This window comes from Monodelphis domestica, chromosome 1, assembly GCF_027887165.1.
Source record: "Monodelphis domestica isolate mMonDom1 chromosome 1, mMonDom1.pri, whole genome shotgun sequence".
Classification (NCBI taxonomy): domain Eukaryota; kingdom Metazoa; phylum Chordata; class Mammalia; order Didelphimorphia; family Didelphidae; genus Monodelphis; species Monodelphis domestica.
Genome location: NC_077227.1, coordinates 313490734 through 313507085, shown reverse-complemented (window position 1 = coordinate 313507085; position 16352 = coordinate 313490734). Strand labels below are relative to the sequence as shown.

Below are 16352 nucleotides of genomic sequence, written 5' to 3'. Positions count from 1 at the left end.
ATGAAGCAGGAATGGAGAAAGAAGAAGAAGGGTGGGGGCGGGGGAGAGATAGCTTTCTTTGATTGGCAGAGCATAGGCCAAACAGGACTTGTGGGAAAGAGCCTTATTTAGAACAACCTTCATACTTGAGACTTTAAGTGAATTTAGGGACTTACACAAATCCTTAGGACTATTGATTCCTCATTTAATTAATTATGTCTGATTTGGTTTTCTCTCTAAAAAGTTAAAAAATATTCTTGGTTATTTTGTGAGATGCAAACTTGCAAACGAGGAGCTGACTTTGGTTTATTGAGGGCTTCCATGCTTACTTTTTCCTAGGTTCCCAAAAGAGAGGGCTATGAGTCAAGAGATTGACAGCATCCTTTAAAGTGTTCCCCAGGCCCTTCAGGTTATGTGACAGCCCCTGATACAAAGTTACACTTGTAAAATGGGTACAGTAAAGCTTTGCTTCTCCTATGAAGCATGACGGGGAACAAAAGAGTTCATATATGTGCAAGGTCCTAGGGAACTTTACAGTGCTCTGTCCATGTGAAGGAAAGGAGCAGACACGTCTATGCCTCTGAGGAGCTCATACCTCATACTGGTGTCCACTGAATAATACTGAGAATAGTAGATGGAATAGGACCTATGTATGTGCAGCAGATACAGATATGGACATTTCTCTGTTTCAGTATGAGAGAGGGCAGTGGAGGGAAGGTGAATTAAGGAGCTTCCTGAGTGAATGGAGAATCATCTTCAGAAACGAAGTTTGGGGTAAGACCTCAAGAATCACACCAGTTCAGATCTGGAAGAGATCTCAAGGAGCATCCAACTGTGTTATATTAAATTATTATAATCATTGCATTCTAGTCCAGTCCTACCTGAGCAATAGTTTCCTCTATGACAAGAATTCATAACTTGGAGCTTGCAAACTTATTTTAAAAATATATTGATAAATGAATTTCAATGTAATTCATCTACTTTGCAATCCCATATATTTTGTTTTATGCATTTAAAAACTTTATTCTGGGGCAGCTGGGTGACTCAGTGGATTGAGAGCCAGGTCCAGGGATGGGAGGTCCTAGGTTCAAATCTGACCTCAGATATTTGCTAGCTGTGTAACCCTGGGAAAGTCTCTTAACCCCCCATTACCTAGCCTCTACTACTCTTCTATCTTGGAATCAAAACACAGTATTGATTCCAAGACAGAAGGTAAGTTTTTTTTTTAAACAAAATGAAACAAAACAAAACAAAAAAATCTTATCCTGAGAAGGGGACCATAGGCTTCACCAGACTGTTGAAAAAAATTATACAAATGACACATAGGAAAAGATTTAGAGTGTCTGCTTTATGACCTTCTGGACAAATGCTTATTCAAGTTCCACTTGAAGATATCCAGTGATAAGAAACTCACTACCTTCCAAGACAATATATTCTACTTCTGGACAGTTCTAATTGCTAGCAATTTTTTTTCTTCTTCTGATATCTAGTTGAAATTTGCCTTTCTGTAATTTCTACCCATTGTTCCTAGCCCTGTTCTTTGGGACCAGGCAAAATAAATTGAATTATATAGCCCATTCTACTTCAATTAATAATAATAGTAACAATAATAATTCATATAGCAAATTAGGGTTCAAAAAACATTTTACAAGTATTATCTCATTTAACACTAATAATAACTAACATCTATATAGTATTTACTCTGCACCAGACACTGTGCTAAAATTAGTCTCATTTACTCCTTGCAAAAATCCTGGGAGATAGGTGATATTATCATCTCCATTTTACAGATGAGAAAACTGAATTAGACAAAGGTGAAATGACTTGACTAGGACCACATAGCTAGGTTGTGTCTGGGACCAGATTTAAACTCAGATTTTCCTGAATTCAGGTCCAACATTCATTTGATATGATCCACTAATTTCCCCTTTCCAGTCTAAATATTTTTAGTTTTTTAGACGAATTATTATGTGACATTGTGTCTATTTCTCTCCCCATTTTGGTCACCCTGTTATTGACGTGGACCCACTTATTATCTTTGTGTCCTTTCTTCCTCCCTCCCTTCCTCTTCTTCCTTCCTTCCTTCCTTCCTTCCTTCCTTCCTTCCTTCCTTCCTTCCTTCCTTCCTTCCTTCCTTCCTTCCTTCCTTCCTTCCTTCCTTCCTTCCTTCCTTCCTTCCTTCCTTCTTTCTTTCTTTCTTTCTTTCTTTCTTTCTTTCTTTCTTTCTTTCTTTCTTTCTTTCTTTCTTTCTTTCTTTCTTTCTTTCTTTCTTTCTTTCTTTCTTTCTTTCTTTCTTTCTTTCTTTCTTTCTTTCTTTCTTTCTTTCTTTCTTTCTTTCTTTCTTTCTTTCTTTCTTTCTTTCTTTCTTTCTTTCTTTCTTTCTTTCTTTCATCTTAGAATTGATATTAAGAATTGGCTATAAGACAGAAGAGCAGTAAAAGGTAGACAATGAGGGTTAAATGATTTGCTGAGGTCACAGCTAGGAAGTGTCTGAGGTCATATTTGAATCCAGAACCACCTGTTTCCTCACCACCCCCCTTGTCACTGTACTTCACAAATTGTGTTATAGCGATCTAGTTGTATTATATTTCAGATGTGGTCTGTCCAGGGCAGAGCTCAATATTTTTTCAAAGCTGGTGGAATTCCACAGTTCCACAAGTAGAATGAAATGAAATATCTTCTGGATGTTTTACATAAAGTGAAAAATTCTCTGTCAGTTGAAGAAATGTTCCCTAATTTATAATCTCTAGAAATCCAGGTTTTCTTGAATCAGGTTGACTCAGAAAGAAGTGTAGACTTTTTGTTTTGGGAAAACAGTAGATGGGGATGTGTGGCCAGCCTACAATAACTTTTACAAATTAACTGTTACATAAAAGCTTATTGAGAGAAACAATGTCTCCCATGGTGGCAATAGCTTCCACCTTATCAATCTTTAATAGGACTTTGAAAAACTTGAGTCAAAATAGAATGGTGCATGAAATTGGACAGAACTGGGTTCCTTCTGTAGTTGCACATTCATACAAATTTTTTGGGTTAAAAGAGGAAAGTGTCTCATTAGGATCAAGTTCCAATCCCAATATAGCTGGGAACCTCAAACATAATCTAAACCCAGTTTATACCAGATTAGTAAAAACAGACAAGGAATACTCAGGCTCTTAAAAAGCAATTATCAAAAGAATAGGGAGCACAATCAACAAATATATTCTAGGGCAGCAGTTCTTAAACTTTTTGGTCTCAGGATTCCTTTTTACTCTTAAATATTATTGAAGAAGATATTAAAACTGATGAATTTTTTAAATTATGAAGTATCATACCGATATATAATTGGAGAAGGGAGGAGGATTTTAGTAGCTTTTTCAGAAAGTTGTAGTTACTCTTTGATAATTCTGCACCAAAACTGGACAAGTGGTAGTTTCTTAAAGGCTGGTTGCAATGTAGAGTCTGAAGCCAGATCGATGACCTTTTCATATTAGCTTATATTACAATCCATTGGTTCTTCTTGCACTTGAAGTGGATCTTTTGTCCATGTGTGATTTTGTAACATTAGCATTAGGCATTTGGAAAATATTAGCTGCTCATTGCATTATGTAGATCTTCCAAGCACTGACACATTTCATTACACAATATCAAAAAGTCCATATTTGTTAATATCACCACCAATTGCATCAGAGAAATCTTAAGTATTAGGAAGCTGTGAAATTCAAGTGGTCAACACACATTTCCTAAAATTTTAATTTCCACTTGAAAGCTCAAATTTTATCATTAACAATAAATACTATCAGTTGTTTCCTTACATTCATTAAGAACAAAACAAAACAAACAAATCTAACCTTCCATCATAAAACCATTGCTGTATATCTTCTAAGGCAGAAGAGTGGTAAGGGCTAGACAACGGGGTTTAAGTGACTTGCCCAGGGTCACACAGCTAGGAAGAGTACAAATCTGAACAATCAGAGTTTGTCTGTCAGTTGTTGTTTCAAGTGAGAATGGTGTTCCATAAAAAAAGTGAGTTCAATTCATAGACTCAAACAGTCACATATATGCTTTTCCTCTAAATAATAATCCTACTTTGGCATACAGTAGAAATGTGTTATATGTATTCCTCTTTTCATCACACAGAATGTAAAGATGTATGTACTCAATGGTTGATATTTAATAAAAATGAACAATTTTTATTGTTTTATCAAGGGCATTCTTAAGTAAAATTTGACATTTAAAAACTACAAATATGTACCAATGAACGTTCCCTTTCTTCTTAGAGGTCTTATCAGGCCAATGAGAAGCTTGTGATGCAATTATTCATTCTCCCTCATTTTATAGCACTTGGGAAAAACTCTTTCATTTGCAAGACTCCAGAAAACCTACCCTAGATTTAAAGTACTTCATGAAATAGTACCTACTTAAAACAACAGTTTGTAATTCCAGGCAAGAACAAATACAAAACAAAGAAGGCAGGGTTTTTGTCCTTGACCTTCCTAGTCTTCTCCCATGTTCTTGCCCTTATTTTTGTCTCCTAGTTCTCTTCCTACCTGTCTGACCATTCCTTTTCAATATCATTTGCTGGCTCATCAGCTACATCACTCCCCCTGAAAGTAGGTGTTCTCTTAGACTTCCCTGGGCCTTCTTCTCTTCTCTCCCTAAATTCCACCTCTTGTTGACCATATCATTGATTTAATTATTATCTGTATGAAGATGACTTAGTAATTCCTATATCCAACCCCAGTCTCTCCCTGAAGGATCAGTTCTTGTGGTAATACAAAATGTAGAGTCATTTCCCTTTTTGTCATTGTTGTTTAGTAGTTCAGTTATGTCTGACTCTTCATGACCCCATAGACCACACAATGCCAGGCTCTTCTATCCTCCACTATCTCTCTAAGTCTGTCCAAGCCCACATTTGTTGATTCCATTTATCTCATCCTCCATCATTCCCTCCTTTTACCTTCAGCCTTTCCCAATATCAGGATCTTTTCCAATGAGTCCTGTTTAATATTTAGACTGTTCCTTCAATACTTGACCTTTCAATGAATAGTGTGAATCAACTTTAAGTATTTACTGATTTGATCTCCTTGCTGTCCCAGGGACTCTCAGAAGTCTTCTCCAGCACTTGAAATCATCAATGCTGTGGCATTCAGTTTCTTGGGTAGTCCAACTCTCATGGCCACTGGAAAAACCACAGCTTTGATTGTATGGATTTTTGTTGGCAAGATGACAGCCCTGCTTTTTAGTATGCTCTTCAGGTTTATCACTGCTTTCCTTCCAAGGAGCAAGTATCTTTTAATTTCATGGCTGTAGTAGTCACTGTCCACAGTGATCTTTGAGTCTAAGAATATAAAATTGACACTGCTCCCATTTCTTCTCTCTTTATTTGCCAAGAAGGATGGGACACAGCTACTAAGTGTCTGAGACTGGATATGAACTCAGGGCATTCTGCTAGTACCCTATCCATAGCATCACTTAGCTGCCCCTAATTTCTTCTCAGCTTAATTAATCCTATAGATTTCATAATGTAATTCAGCTTGCTTAGACTAACCCTGTTCTTGCTCACCTTAAGCCAGTCCTAGGTTGTCTCACACATTCACATAAAACAATGGCCCAGTCTTGGGCATATGATGAGATATCAGGAAAGAGTTATACTGCTAGTGTGCCACCTACCTCTTCTGTCCAACAGGGCAGATGAGACTCACTCATCCTTTAATCCTTTCCTCAAAAGAGAGAAAATTGTTTTTCAGAACCAACACAATCATCTGGAGGTTATAGGAAAGGAGAGTCATGTCTAATTCAAGTCTAGTGTTTGACTTGTACACTGCAACCTATATGTTGTAGGTTCTAGGTACTAGGACCATAAAACTCATGTTCTAGGATTGGTTTTTGGATCTTTATTTTTTTCTAATCTACATCTTAGTGATTTCATTTCTCATTGATACCAAATCTGGGAATTGCCTTATTTAAAGTCAGTCCAGGGAAGTCACACATCACAAACTGTCTCCTGGACATTCAAACTGGATGTTGCAGAGACCTCTCAAACTCAACATATTCAAATGGAAGCTCAGTCAGGAATTTCTTGAGTTCAAATCCGGCTATAGATATCAGCTGCTTGACCCAAGCAAGTCACTTAACCCTGTTTGCCTCAGTTTTCTCGTCTATAAAATGACCTTGACAAGGAAATGTATCTTTGCCAAGAAATCCCCAAATGGTAACAAAGAACCGGTTATGGCTGAAACATCTGAACAATACTCATATATGTCCTCTTCTCTCCTCTGACAATGCCATCTGAGGGCAAGCCTTCAGCACCTTACACTTTTCCTATTGGAATTCCTACTGGTTAATCTTCTGAATCAAGTTTTTGAACACTCCAATCCATCCTCCACTCAGTTGTTATACTGAACTCTCTAAAGCTCAAGTCTAACCACCTCACCACTCCCTCTCATTCAATCAATTCTCATGATTCCCCATTGCCTCCAAGATCAAATATAACCTCCCCCCATATGCCTTTTAAAATCTTCCCAAACCTGGCCCCTTCCTACCTTGATGGCCTTTTTATATCTAATTTTCCTCCATTTAATCCAAAATTCGATGCTAAGCTGTGACATTTGTATTTTATAGTAGAGTCAAAGGGAGCCATTGAATATTCTCTTATTCACAGGACAGAGTGAATCAACATAACATGGCCACAGAGAGTTCACAGTGAGCATAACATAGCCATATTTCATAATGGAAATGAAAACAAAATAGTTGATCCCTCCCTGCCCCCAGTCATCACAAATTCCTTCTTACTACAACAGGTATTTGTTGGGCTAGGGGTTGCATGGTGAGGAAGTCCTAACTAATCCACACCTGCAGGTCATGATTAGAATTAAGGAAAGAAAATACATAATTTTGTGCTTCCTCAGAGTTAGGAACTTAAAAGGAAAGCAAGATTATGTTAGCTTCTGGATTCATAATCACTCTGTATTGTGACCTGTTAACTTGACCTCAGGCAATGACAGTCAAGGTAATAGATTTTCAGATTGCAGCCACTGAAACTGCACAGTCTTGATCACAGAGGTTCTCTCTGAAACACAGGATTCCTGCGACTAGTCTGCATGGCAGACTGAAAACCCTAGTCAAGCTGCACCAGTTTTCTGATTCCTGTATGGAGAGCAGGAAGGGTCTCTCATGTGCAATAAAGATATGGGGCAGGAATCAAAGCAGATCTTATCCCCTCTTCCTTCCTATTATGTGGCTTTTTCACTTATCTCCGTAGGGTTCAAACTATTTATCACTCTGTGTCCTGAAGTAAATAACAATTTAGATTGGGTAAGAAGGCATGATTATTCAAGTGGTCTACATATCTAATGGAGGATGTCTGGCATTTATTCCCCTCATCCTCTCTTCCTCCTCCCTGTAGTCAATTAATGCTAATATGTTGACATGATGACTTCCTGGGGTGAGAAATATGGAGTGACTCCTTCAAACAGCTGCTGCAGCTGAGAAGAAACAGGAAGAATGAAGAGGGGAAAGATGAAGAAAAATAATAAGAGATGCTAGAGCAAAGGAGAGAAGAAAAAAGAAGGGACAGTGGCCCTGGAATGAATGAGTCATGAACCAGTGAGGTAAAGCATGAGGCTTATAACTATTTCCAAATGATTCCTGGTCTTGTGATTGGAGAAGTGCCTAATTCCTACTCAGGAAACCACAGTGTCCTCTAGCATAATAGTTCCTGAACTAATTCACCATATAATATCCTAATCCTTTTCGGCAACCATTTTGTCAAACCCTGAAAAAGTCAGAAATTATCCCAGGATCCACAAAATATAGTAATCTTCCCCAAACTTTCCTCAATTCCCTACAACTGCACCCCACTGACTATAAAGTCTAGACTCCTCTACCTGATAATTAAAGCTGTTATAATTTGGTGCCATTCAAGATTCTAGATGAAATCATTAGTCATAAAACATTTATTATTATTATTTTTTAAAACCCTTACCTTCCATCTTGGAGTCAATACTGTGTATTGGCTCCAAGGCAGAAGAGTGGTAAGGGCTAGGCAATGGGGGTTAAGTGACTTGCCCAGGGTCACACAGCTGGGAAGTGTCTGAGGTCAGATTTGAACATAGGACCTCCCATCGCTAGGCCTGACTCTCAATCCACTGAGCTACCCAGCTGCCCCCAGTCATAAAACATGTATTAAGCACTTACTGTGTGACAGGTACTATGCTAAGCCCATTTACTCACTCTTTGAATACTTTGTTCTCAATAAACTTGGCCTCTGCTTTGCTTGGTGCCCTCCATGTTCAGTCTTACCTTAATGCCTTTTCTTACATTAGGTCCCTCACTTGAAATGCCCTTTTTCTTCTCTTTGTCTTTGTTTCTTTGTTTCCAGCTGGAACCCTATCTTCCCTAGGAAACCTTTCTAGTTCTCACTGATTTTTCCCTCTCTGAGCTCCTGATCCTTATAGAACAGGTTAGTGCTAGATGATAGCTTCTAATTATTTCAGTGGTGAACTCCCATATAGCCAGGCTAGGAGTCTATATCTGATTCAATAGAACACCCAGAAACTGAGAGAGAAACAATTTCTTTAATTAAAAAAACAAAAAACAAAACAAACAGGGTAAAAGCAATTCCTCAGGTAACTAAAAGTAGTCTAAGGAAACAAAAGTAGTAGGCAAGAGGACTAAAATCAGCCAGCAAGGGCTTCCTAGGAATTCCTGGCCAAAGTTCTAAAACTCTTCTTATGTTCTCTTTGCCCAAAGGACCCATAGGTGGGTTATGTGTAAGTCTACTGAGAGAAAATGAGTACAAACATTGCCAGATCTGTCCCATGGTGTCTTGGCTCTCAGTAGTCCTGATTGGTGTTCGGAGTGGAGTAGTGTCTGAAGAAGGTTAATACCCCCCCCCCCAGTTTTACTGCCCTGACCCACAACTTCACCTAAGGCAGAATAGGTATTTTCTTTTATGTAGCTTGCACAGAATTGCTCGATACAGGACTGCCATGGTGGGAGGGCAGTGCTAGTAAATGGCTTTTGATAGTTCATAGGAAGATGTATATGATCTGACATGGATCAAAATAAATAGAATCAAGATTTACACATACACGTGCATGTGTATATATGTATGTACAGATACATACATGGATTATAGTATATATGTAATGTACACACATATGTTATATATATAAAACCAAGAGAGTTATCTAACCAATAGAGTGAGCCATTTCTCTCTCTCTCTTGCTCTCTCTCTCTCTCTCTTTTTCTCCCCCGAAGGGAGCCATTTATTTATTCAAAAATATATCACACATGAACATTGAATTCCCAAGAAAATTTATATATGTGTGTGTGTGTGTGTGTGTGTGTGTGTGTGTGTGTGTGTGTAATAGAGAGACTGGCTAGTGAATTCTCAGTCTTTATAGAATTCACTTATGAATTCAACTGGCCCTGGGGATTTTTTCTTAGGAAGTTCCTTGATGGCTTATTCAATTTCTTTTTCTGAGATGGGATTATTTAAGTATTCTATTTCCTCTTTTGTTACTCTAGGCAACTTATGTTTTTGTAAATATTCAACCATTTCACCTAGATTGTCATATTTGTTCCATATAATTGGGCAAAATAGTTCTTAATAATAATTACCTTAATTTCCTCTTCATTGGAGGTGAGATCACCCTTTTTGTCTTTGATACTGTTAATTTGATTCTCTTCTTTTTTATTAGATTAACCAATACTTTATCTATTTTATTTGTTTTTTCAAAATGCCAGCTCCTAGCCTTATTTATTAGTTCAATAGTTCTTTTCCTTTTAATTTTATTAATTCCTCCTTTAATTTTTAGGATTTCCAATTTAGTTTTTATTTGGGAATTTTTAATTTGTTTTTTTTTTTCTAAAATTTTAAGTTGCAAGCCCAATTCATTGATCACTTTCCTTTCCGTTTTGTTGTTATAGGCATGCAGAGATAGAAAATTTCCCCTGAGTACTATGTTGACTGTATGCCATAGGTTTTGGTATGATGTCTCCTCATTTTCACTCTCTTTAATGAAATCCTCAATTGCTTCTAAGATTTCTTTTTTGACCCGTCAGTTTTGAAGAAATAGATTATTTAGTTTCCAATTAATTTTAAATTTGCCTTTCCATGGGGATTCCCAATATTTAGAATATATATATATATATATATATATATATATATATATATATATATATATATATATATATATATATATATATATAGTAGTCTCTCGGTGATCGAGAATGACTATTGTCTTTGTGCAGTTTCATCTACGGTGTACCCTCATGTGGCTTTGGAGTCCAAAGGCTGAGGTACAAATTTTGTGGCACATGGGGCATGGGACTTCAGTTGTTATGGGAGGTGCGGTTGTGGCCTGGTGTCAGCGTTCAAGACGTCAACGTTGCTCATCTTCAAAGGTGGTGGCGGCATGGTTAATGTGGGTTCGCCAGCTGCTTCTGTCAGAGGCAGCGAGTTCTAGTTGCTTTGGTGCAATGCCAGCCCACTTCAAGTTGGACTTTAGCTGATCCTTGAATCTTTTCTTTGGTCGACCTTGTTTCCTGAGTCCAGCTGACAGTTCACCATAGAATACCTGTTTTGGTATTCGCTGTGGGTCCATGTGGATCACGAGTCCAGACCATCGTAGCTGGGTTTGGAGGACCATTACTTCGATGCTGGTGGAGTTGGCTCTGTCGAGGACTTCCTGATTGGTGATTCGGTCCTGCCATCGGATCCTCATGATTGACTGGAGGGAGCATTGGTGGAATTGCTCCAGCTGTTTCATGTGCTTCCGGTACAGTGTCCATGTTTCACAACCGTACAGGAGCGAGCTGAGGACCACTGTGTTATACACTTTGAGCTTCGTCGCAGTGCTTACACCTCTGTGTTGGAGGACTTTGCAGCGCAGCCACCCGAGTGCCTGGCTGGCCTTTTGGATCCTGGCATTAATCTCGTGGTCTAGGGACCCGTCATTAGCGATGGTGCTGCCCAGGTACTTGAAGGTGTTGACGTTAGAAAGCTGTGTGCCATCGATTGTAATGCACGGCTGGTTAGTTGGCCTCCCTGGTACAGGTTGGAACAGCACCTCTGTTTTGCTGAGGCTGATACTCAGGCCAAACAGTTTTGTTGCAGTGGAGAACCTGTCCACAATGGTTTGGAGATGATTTTCTTGGTGGACCATGAGAGCACAGTCATCTGCAAAGAGCTTCCAGGATGAGTCTCTCTGTTGTCTTTGTTTTTGCAGTCAGGCAGCGAAGGTCAAATAGTGAGCCATCCAGTCGGTATTTGATGTAGATGCCCAGGTCTAGATCCATCACAGCATGTCGTAATACTTGGGTGAAAAATAGGTTGAATAGTACCGGAGCGAGAACACAGCCTTGTTTCATGCCTTTGGAGATGTTGAAGTGATCAGAAGTCTCTCCACCGGATAGGACTTCCCCTGTCATGTTGACATGAAAGAGCTGGATCAGTTTGATGAATTTTGCTGGGCAACCAAGCTTGCTGAGGATCACCCACAATGCGTCCCTGTTCACTGTGTCGAACGCCTTTGTCAGGTCTATGAAGACAATGTAGAGACTCAGGTTCTGCTCAAGGCATTTTTCCTGCATTTGCCTCACCGTGAAGACCATGTTGATGGTGCTGCAATCTGGTCGGAAGCCACATTGTGATTCAGGCAGGTTCTGCTCTGAAACAGATGACAGGAGTCTGTTGAGTATAACACGGGCGAGGATCTTTCTGGCAGTGGAGAGTAGTGAGATGCCTCTGTAGTTGTCACAGGCTGCTCATGAGCCTTTGTTCTTGTATAGGGCTTTGATGGAGGCATCTCTGAGTTCTGGGGTCATGTCTTCCTCTTCCCATATGCTGGTCAGTACTATGTGGAATGCCTGGAGCACCTTTCCATTTAAGGCCTTGTACACCTCGGTTGGGATCCCATCTTTACCGGGTGCCTTGCCTGCACTCATTTGTTTAATGGCTTTTTGGACTTCCTCTATTGAAGGAAGTCCAAATATGTATACATACATATTCACACATGTGTATATATACATATATATGTGTATGTATATATATGACATTGAAATGAATAGAACTACTAAAAAGAAGCTAAACTTTGAGTAGGGAAAAAACCACCAAAGATCCTAAAAAAGAGGCAACCAGCACTTAAGTGCTTGCTCTATGCCAGACATTATGCTAAGCACTGGGATACATATATAAGCAAAAATAAAAAAAACAGTCCCTGTCTTCAAGCTTACACTCTACCAGGACAAGAAAGCACAAAGAAAGGACCTGAAGGGTGGTGAAGGGAAGGGATAACCTCAAGAGGGCATGGTTAAAAGCTCCTATGAGTCAGAAGTGTAGTAGGGAAGAGAATAGAGCATAGACATCCTGGATCTGTCCTCAAAATGGAGGACCCAGGAGGAACTTTATAATTGGAGAAGGGGTCCTGAGAAGTGGAGGGATGATCTGGGGTAAGAAGACCTGGAAACTTAGGAAATTCCAAGGGTGAGATGGTAATTGAGGCACAAAGTCAGAAATAGAGCCAAGAGAAAAATAAAGCATGGCAATATAAACCAGAAAAGAAAATAATGAAATCTAGTTCTGTCAAGGGGTCCCAGAGGGATAAGAAGAATGAGGTGTTGTGGGAAGGATGAGACCACCCCTGTGTGGGATCTGGAGGGTTAGATTGGCTGATAGCAACCAAAAGCACTTTATTGAAGGTGACATCTACTTTTATATGGGGGGAAAGCAAGCTGTGGGTTTTGCACAAGTTTCCACTTACATAGTTGAGGTAAGTGATTAACAGTTGTGGAGGAGAGAAGAAGTCTGCAGAAAAGGCTGGAAAAGCAAAGACTCCAGAGCTATCCCTCAAGGAGAACATTCTAATTAGAATGGGGACCAGAAAAGACTGTTGAGAAGGATCAGAACAAACTGAAATCTGGATCTCTTTGCCTTTGAGACAGAAAGGAAGAAGGGGTCTCTTGGCTTGGGGACAGAAAGAAAGAAGGACAAAGTCCAGCTCTCTCTGATTTCTCTGTTGTGTTAGAGTGACTGAATTTCCAGACCTGTTAATCAATTTCCCCAAACTGAACTATATTCCACCATCCTCCAACCTAGGAATTATTCGAGTGTTAGGTAAACCCCAAACCCTCTTTCCTTCCATTTCCTTATCTTTCCCTTCTTCCACAATAAACCCCTTACTTAATCTTAAAGAAGAGAAATAGTATTTTATTCGAGACATCATAAAACTCACCCTGAGTTGATTTAGAGAGACCAACAGAAGAATCAACTGGAAGGGCAGGGAAGAAGGGAGGAGGGACAAAGAGGGAGGAAAACCAGGGAGGGTAAAGGGAGGAAAAAGGGAGGAAGGGAGGAGATTGGCAGAACTGATCTTTAGTTATCATTTATCACTCAAATAATCCCTTATTATATGGTGTGATATTGTTCACCTCATCAAGTCTACGCAATGATTTCTATAGGTCATAAATCAGCATATAACAGTGTGAGATTTAAAATGGTTGAGGTCTTAAACTGTAATGATTAAAATAGTGGAAGATATAAATTGTGATAGATATAAGAGAGGGTGAATAAATTTGACCGCAGAAAATATGTTTCACTACAGTGTCTTGGTTTTAAAATCAAATATAAGGTGGTTGCCAGGGAAATATTCCCAATTATTCAAATACCCAAGTCAATTGGGTTTTATAGAGATTTTAATTAACAATACAATGAGTAATCAAAGAAAGAGGGAGAGAGTAAAAAAGGAATAAGTATGAAGGGCCTCAAAGCCAATATGGCCTAGACCTGAGTCTTAAAAGAGAAATCAGTCAGTTTTTTATAACTCACCATAAGATCTGTCTAAGTAAGGATTTCTAATGACACCAGGCCAGCAGCATCTCAGCTGCTTTCACCAGCTCCCTCCTCCATCTGAATGTTTCAGAATCAGTCTCCTCAGAATGAGTCTCTCCAATCTGAATGCTTCAGAATGACCTCCCAGCTCTTCCCTGAGCTCTTATTTTTAAGGGAAAAAAATCTTCTCTGTCACCTCCCCTAAGTCCTTACATCTACCAATCACTGTAGATGTTTCTAAAGGACCACCCATTTTGAATTCACAGTTGAGTAGTTTTAATCTCTTTAGTAAGTCAGGAAAAAAATGCTGCTGTGTCGACAAATTTCATTAGAAAAAAAAACCTCTGAATAAGTTATCACCCTTTTAGGGTTAAGTAGTTTACAAGTTGCCCCACCTTTATAGGTACTTAGTATCCCATTGTATCAATTCTAAAACAGTCATGACTCAAAGAACTTCCTGTCCTTTTCATAAGCATGGGTCAAAGCACTTTTCATTGTTCTCAAGGAGCTCTCTGTCCTAAAGCAGTCCTAAGTAGGGTGGAGTAGGGATATTCCCAAGGCAAGGAGCCCTCACATTCAAGTAGAATTCTCACTATCTGCTAAGAAATTTTTTTAAGTAGAAGATTCCCCAATGGGGGAAACCCCTAACATTCATAAGTCTGAGAAATTTTGAGGTTCACAACAGCCTCGCTTGGATTCTGAAGGAAAAAGGCATACATTGGTGATTTCGTAGGTACAGGGTACAGAGATAGGGAGAGCTTAAGGCCACATGCCTCAGGGTGAAAATGCGAGATACATACTAAACTTTAGCTGAGCTATGGCTTTGATTTTACTGGGGTCTGCCTTCTCCACAGCTTTGCTGACTGGAGTCTTTAGACCTTTCCATCTACATATTTCATTCATTATGATATGGCAAAAAGGTAGAGAATTAGTAGGAAGAATTTTATGTGCATTGGCAGACATGCCTTTGTCCTTACTGTTTTTGCTTACTTGTATTATGCTGAGTTCCAGTACAATTTATTTCTTGAGTCCCCATGGACACTTTGAGATATATATTTGTAGTGAGTGTATAATGGGAGCCTGGCCGAAGAGGCCCTAGTCTTTAGAGAACATACAACATGCTCTTTTTGATACCAAGGCACATAGAGTCTTGGGGAATCTTCTAGAAATGCATGATGCAGACCCTTTTTCTTCTTGTTTAGAAAATACACTGGGATTCTGACTGATTCCAATAAAAAAGTCTTATAAAATTGACTACTGAGCTAGAACTGAGGGTTCACACAACAGACTTGAATTAAGGAAATCTCTCTTCTCTGGTGTCAAGAGAGGCTACTTATTGACAGCTGCCTCATCTCTCAACCAGGCCACCATGCTGTCATAAACACATGGTGTTACTCTTTTGGGTATGCGTTTTTTTCCTGATCTCAGGTGAATAAGTTTTAGAGATGGAAAGCACCAAGTCATGACTTTGTGAGCTTTGAAAGGTCAGAATACACAGATGAAAGCAACTATTAACCAGAATGATAGAAACTGGAGGAGAACAGCTTAAAGAGTTGCTAAAAGCTAAATTAATTCAATGTGACTGGAAAGACCAATTAAAATCTCAGTGTAAATATGTGATTAAAGAAAAGATTAGAATGTGTTCCTGTTGATGATTTGGAAGCTGAGATAACTTGGAAAGGGAGAACACTTGTGAATTTGTGAGAGAACATGGAACCAAAACCTCTTTTCTTCTATCTCCTTCCCACAGCACCTGCCTGATCCTGGGACAGAAACTGCTACAAAATCTGGCAGGACACCAAGACTTCCCTGTCAGGCCTAGACAAATGACATCCTGCATCACTGACCATCAGGCCAGAGAATTTCCCACCCCTAGTGACTGGGGTTCCCAACCCTCATAAGGATGTCCATTGAGTTTCATCCAAGTACCCCAACTTTGCCCAATAGAGACAATCCAGATTACCTCATCCCAGACCACCACCCTATAAAATATAGCCCCCTTCTCCACCCAGGTGGAGTCCCCTAGCCATCTATGGGTTGCAGGCTCCTCCCTTGCTCTCCCTCCCTCTCCCATTTCCCACAATAAAGCTTGGCTATATTACTCAATCTCTCTGTCTCATTTGCCTCTGGTCAGACTCCATCAGCTTGTTCTGACAACTTGTTACTGACAGCATGAAGAAGGAGCTTTTACAATCCTTGCTCAGCATACCAGCCTTTAAGATGGGTTGGGATACCACTGCCATGTACTTTGATTTCTTTAGTACATTAAAAAACAAAAAAACAAACAAACCCATGCCATATGTTTGGAGTGCATTTTCTAAATTAGACCCTTTTTTGTATGATGAATTTTTCATGTTTTGGTATTGACTTTTTCTTGAAGATTATTTTAATAATAAAAATAAAATGTAAATGTTTGAAAAAAACCTTAGCAACCAGAGCAAGTAATATCAATAGTTCTGTAGTGAATCAAATTGGCAATAGAGACACTACACACCCTCAAGTGAGAGAGCAACTCATCCATTGGCTGTGCCACAACCAGAAGTGAAGTTGGCAGGGG

The 16352-nt window shown here is 39.2% G+C and overlaps 1 long non-coding RNA gene across 1 annotated transcript in view; it reads left to right on the top strand.

The window, feature by feature from the left end:
* Positions 1 to 15896, top strand: part of LOC103101454 (uncharacterized) — a 29147-nt gene extending 13251 nt beyond the window's left edge. The window contains exon 2 of the long non-coding RNA XR_457572.2: positions 15546 to 15896. This is a non-coding gene — a long non-coding RNA (uncharacterized LOC103101454). The remainder of the gene's footprint in view (positions 1 to 15545) is intronic.
* The last annotated feature ends 456 nt before the right edge of the window (positions 15897 to 16352 follow it).